The sequence below is a fragment of the Gobio gobio genome (assembly GCF_949357685.1).
Source record: "Gobio gobio genome assembly, chromosome: 9".
Classification (NCBI taxonomy): Eukaryota; Metazoa; Chordata; class Actinopteri; order Cypriniformes; family Gobionidae; genus Gobio; species Gobio gobio.
The window spans coordinates 50,932,558-50,938,642 of NC_137115.1; positions in this window are offsets into that span (position 1 = coordinate 50,932,558).

Sequence of the window (6,085 nt, forward strand, 5' to 3'; positions counted from 1 at the left end):
GCGAAAGCAAAGTTTCTCAGGGGAACGCAAATGTTGGACGAGCGAACGCAAAGTTTCTCATAGGAACGCAAATGTTGGGCGAGCGAACGCAAAGTTTCTCGAGGGAACGCAAATGTTGGACGAGCGAACGCAAAGTTTCTTGGAGGAACGCAAATGCTGGGCGAGCGAAAGCAAAGTTTCTCAGGGGAACGCAAATGTTGGACGAGCGAACGCAAAGTTTCTTGGAAGAACGCAAATGCTGGGCGAGCGAAAGCAAAGTTTCTCAGGGGAACGCAAATGCTGGGCGAGCGAAAGCAAAGTTTCTCAGGGGAACGCAAATGTTGGACGAGCGAACGCAAAGTTTCTTGGAAGAACGCAAATGCTGGGCGAGCGAACGCAAAGTTTCTTGGAAGAACGCAAATGTTGGGCGAGCGAACGCAGTTTCTCAGGGGAATACAAATGTTGGGCGAGCGAATGCAAAGTTTCTCGAGGGAACGCAAATGTTGGGCGAGCGAACGCAAAGTTTCACGAGGGAACGCAAATGTTGGGCAAGCGAAAGCAAAGATTCTCAGGGGAACGCAAATGTTGGGCGAGCAAAAGCAAAGTTTCTCATAGGAACGCAAATGTTGGGCGAGCGAACGCAAAGTTTCTCAGGGGAACGCAAATGTTTGCCGAGCGAACGCAAAGTTTCTCAGGGGAACGCAAATGTTGGGCGAGCGAACGCAAAGTTTCTCATAGGAACGCAAATGTTGGGCGAGCGAACGCAAAGTTTCTCGAGGGAACGCAAATGTTGGACGAGCGAACGCAAAGTTTCTTGGAGGAACGCAAATGCTGGGCGAGCGAAAGCAAAGTTTCTCAGGGGAACGCAAATGTTGGACGAGCGAACGCAAAGTTTCTTGGAGGAACGCAAATGCTGGGCGAGCGAAAGCAAAGTTTCTCAGGGGAACGCAAATGTTGGGCGAGCGAACGCAGTTTCTCAGGGGAATACAAATGTTGGGCGAGCGAATGCAAAGTTTCTCGAGGGAACGCAAATGTTGGGCGAGCGAACGCAAAGTTTCTCAGGGGAACGCAAATGTTGGACGAGCGAACGCAAAGTTTCTTGGAGGAACGCAAATGCTGGGCGAGCGAAAGCAAAGTTTCTCAGGGGAACGCAAATGTTGGGCGAGCGAACGCAGTTTCTCAGGGGAATACAAATGTTGGGCGAGCGAATGCAAAGTTTCTCGAGGGAACGCAAATGTTGGGCGAGCGAACGCAAAGTTTCACGAGGGAACGCAAATGTTGGGCAAGCGAAAGCAAAGATTCTCAGGGGAACGCAAATGTTGGGCGAGCAAAAGCAAAGTTTCTCATAGGAACGCAAATGTTGGGCGAGCGAACGCAAAGTTTCTCAGGGGAACGCAAATGTTTGCCGAGCGAACGCAAAGTTTCTCAGGGGAACGCAAATGTTGGGCGAGCGAACGCAAAGTTTCTCATAGGAACGCAAATGTTGGGCGAGCGAACGCAAAGTTTCTCGAGGGAACGCAAATGTTGGACGAGCGAACGCAAAGTTTCTTGGAGGAACGCAAATGCTGGGCGAGCGAAAGCAAAGTTTCTCAGGGGAACGCAAATGTTGGACGAGCGAACGCAAAGTTTCTTGGAGGAACGCAAATGCTGGGCGAGCGAAAGCAAAGTTTCTCAGGGGAACGCAAATGTTGGGCGAGCGAACGCAGTTTCTCAGGGGAATACAAATGTTGGGCGAGCGAATGCAAAGTTTCTCGAGGGAACGCAAATGTTGGGCGAGCGAACGCAAAGTTTCACGAGGGAACGCAAATGTTGGGCAAGCGAAAGCAAAGATTCTCAGGGGAACGCAAATGTTGGGCGAGCAAAAGCAAAGTTTCTCATAGGAACGCAAATGTTGGGCGAGCGAACGCAAAGTTTCTCAGGGGAACGCAAATGTTGGGCGGGTGAACGCAAAGTTTCTCAGGGGAACGCAAATGTTGGGTGAGCAAACGCAAAGTTTCTCAGGGGAACGCAAATGTTGGGCGGGCGAAAGCAAAGTTTCTCAGGGGAACGCAAATGTTGAGCGGGCGAACTCAAAGTTTCTCGAGGGAACACAAATGTTGGGCAAGCGAAAGCAAAGTTTCTCAGGGGAACGCAAATGTTGGACGAGCGAACGCAAAGTTTCTTAGGGGAACGCAAATGTCGGGCAAGCGAAAGCAAAGTTTCTCAGGGGAACGCAAATGTTGGACGAGCGAACGCAAAGTTTCTCGGAGGAACGCAAATGTTGGCCGAGCAAACGCAGAGTTTCTCAGGGGAATGCAAATGTTGGGCGAGCGAATGCAAAGTTTCTCGAGGGAACGCAAATGTTAGGTGAGCGAATGCAAAGTTTCTCGAGGGAACGCAAATGTTGGGTGAGCGAACGCAGTTTCTCAGGGGAATACAAATGTTGGGCGAGCGAATGCAAAGTTTCTCAGGGAAAAGCAAATGTTGGGCGAGCGAACGCAAAGTTTCTCGAGGGAACGCAAATGTTGGGCAAGCGAAAGCAAAGATTCTCAGGGGAACGCAAATGTTGGGCGGGCGAAAGCAAAGTTTCTCAGGGGAACGCAAATGTTGGGCGAGCGAACGCAAAGTTTCTCAGGGGAACGCAAATGTTGGGTGAGCGAACGCAAAGTTTCTCAGGGGAACGCAAATGTTGGGATAGCGAACGCAAAGTTTCTCAGGGGAACGCAAATGTTTGCCGAGCGAACGCAAAGTTTCTCAGGGGAACGCAAATGTTGGAATTTTTTGAAACTTCAAAACTTTGGAAAAATGTTTTTTCACCACCATGTCCCTTTAGGGGCTCCGTACTACTTGAATTAGTTTTTGGTCATTTGTTTTGATAATTGATCATTGGATTTGATTTGAAATTATCACACTGAAAGGAAAATATGAAATGCCAAACCACTTCCACCACATCCGCTGGGAATGTGACAGTTCTGGAGCATCAGCCGTAACAGGATTAACACTGGTTTTTTTGTGGTGAGATGGGTCATGTTTAAACCCATATTTGTGGCTGCTCCCTCCACGACACTGTGGAATCGTAACCCGTTCATCCAGCACAGATTATTAGTGGACAGCTGGACTGTTGTTTTCCTCTCCCACGCAAGGCCACTAAAACATTGCTATGGCAGGGGGGTTAATTTTAGGGTTCAGGTTTCTCTCTGTGGTCCTTGCGGAGGAAAAGAGGGACGTTACCACAAGGAGGAGGAGGAGGATGATATTGGATGCAGGTTTGGGAACAAGGATAAAGAAACACTTGAGAGCTTTTCTGTGGTTTATCCCATTCACACAACCTTCCTTTGCTCATTCCCTCCATCTCATTGATGCTGTCACGCCAGAAATGATCCTGTGGGAAGAAAGACAAGGAATTCAGTGGCACTTCTTTATAAAATGTATTTAAAGTAATTATTTGGATTTTAAAATATAAAATAATAGGTCTCTGTACCATTAATTTATATATACGGTCTCTATTAAGCTTGGCCAATTGTAGACCTCCGTCTTTCATTCCCAGGGATAGTTCACCCAAAAACTGTTGTTCCAAACCTGCATGAGTATCTTTCTTCTGCTCAACACAAAAGAAGATAGTTTGAAGAATGTCAGTAGCCAAACAGTTGATGAACCCCATCAGTAATTTATACTATGGAAGTACTTTTGTGTTCAGCAGAAGAAAGAAACTCATACAGGTTTGGAGTAAATGATGACAAAATGTAATTTTTTTTTGAGTGAACTGTCCCTTTAAGTGCCCTGTATGCACAGCCCTCCTAATAATGCAGTGATATGCAGAGATTTAATAGCATACAGATGTGTATGTGATATGATCTACTATCTGTAAATCTAGCAGTCTGACAATCACCAACCGTCTTACCATTCACATCAGGTTTCATGAGAACTGGTTTTGCATCTTTTGATCTTGCTATGAAAGCGATTTCAGGCGCTTTGGAAACTGCAGCAGTCCATGACCTCTAGAGAGATTGCTGTGTTACTGCAGAGGGCCTGCAAATTATTGTTTGATCTGAAGCAAATATTTGTGGGGGGAAAAAATTACAGTTAGTGCATTATTATGGTTTTTAAAAAAAAAATCTGCTAAATGCTGTTGTTTCTCCTACATTGTATTTTTACATTACAACGTTAATAATAAAAAAGAAAAATGAAATATATATTTTTTTAATGTATGCTTACCCTAATAATACTGCTATTTAATCATCATAACACAATTAATTATTATAATAAAAATTATAAACATGATTATAAATATAATATTGAAAACACAAGAAATTAAATTTATAATTAAATGATTAAACTAAATGTATAATACTTCATAAATAAATAAAAAATGTATACTCTTACCCTAATACAGATGATAAATCAGTATGCATACTAATTATTATTTTTTATACAAATGCAGTTTAATTATCATAACAAAAAAGTGAAAAACTAATCTATATATAAAAAAAATATGACAAATTAAATTATAAATGTAAAATAAATAAACCCTTATACTAATCCATCCAGGTGATAAATCAAAACATAAAAATATACATTTTAATGTTTATGTTTTAAGCATTATAACACAAATGTAAAACATGTTATAAATTATAATGTAAATATATGGAAAATAAAAATGTATCACGTGTAAGGATTAAGGTAAGGTACACTTATTTAATATAAAAGAAATAATAAAAAGTATTATTCTAATGTATATATAATGTAATCCTCATAACAAATCTAAAAAAAAAAATAATAATAATAAATAATAATGAAAAAAAAAACCAGAAAAAAAAAAAAAAATCACCCTAATCGACATATTTTAATGCATATGCATTTTAAAATTCATAACACATTATGTAAAAACATGAATATGGCGCTATATGAGTGTTAAAAGACAGACAGATGTACTTTATCCACTATAACAGGGCGTCTCTTCTGTCTCCACATCCAAAGGGGTCCTTGCCCTCATTTCTGCCAATATTTCCCATTAAGAGCGTCTTTGTGAAGACATTTATAAGGTACATTAATAAGAGAGTGGTTACAATTAAATCAATTCAGACAAGTGAGAAGACATGCAGGTTTCTTGAGACCCCAAAACCACAACCTTTGAAACAGTGCGAGTTATTGTGATCGGTGCTTGAACTCAAAACACACCTCAAAGTCCATGCGCATCTGCAGGTTGGAACGGTCAGTTACCCATCACCACGCCCTGATAGGACCGGCGACGTTGTGATTGGTCAGTGAAGATAAACACAGGCCAGTCCTGTGTTTGAGAAAAAGGTGCAGAGAGGCGGCCCAAAAGAGACAAAGGGCACCTGGGAATGTTTTCATCTGACAGAGGCCATCTTAACTCTGGGAAGCTCGTGTTACATTATGTAATTGGGGCCGTGCGGCCACCAAATGGTGCGCGGCTGAGGTGGGTGTATAAGGTTTTGATAATGGAGAAGCGATGCAGGTCCCAGGGCGTTCACCTGTGATTCAGAGAATCAGGATTTTTTTGGGCTCGTAAATGGCGCTTTAGAGCCCTCCCTTACTGTTCGCTATCTTTCTCTCGTTTTCCAAAACGGCGATAATTGGAGATGGGGCGAGAGCTACATATGGTCCCTTCAATCCAACCTCCCCCAGCCCAGGCTGAAAGCTCATTAAAAAGGTTGCTTGTTAATGAGCTATAGGGATCATAGAGCATCCCACTCATTAGAGGGGCCAGAGATATCGGCGAGAAGGTTTTTGTCCCGTTACAAAAGAAAAGAGCCGTTGAGATGACTCTGATCCCCCTTGGTTTCTCAACATCCACAGACTCCCACCCGCTTCAATCCCAGAGCTCCTTTCTCTACCTCCAGATGTCTAATCACACCGACAATCTCATCTTTTCCATCAAACCCTGTTCCTTGAAGGCCAACCTGAATGACCCAGTGGTTTAGTCAGATATGACTGTCCTACTAACGGACTATGACTCAACAATAGCCGTTAGAGGAAAGCGGCTCATCTGTGCAAATACTGTTGAATTTGTGATGTGATCTGAGACATGTCGTGGCAGGTTTGACTTGCCGTCACACTTTCTGGTTCTCACATACTCTCTCACACACACACACACACAAACACA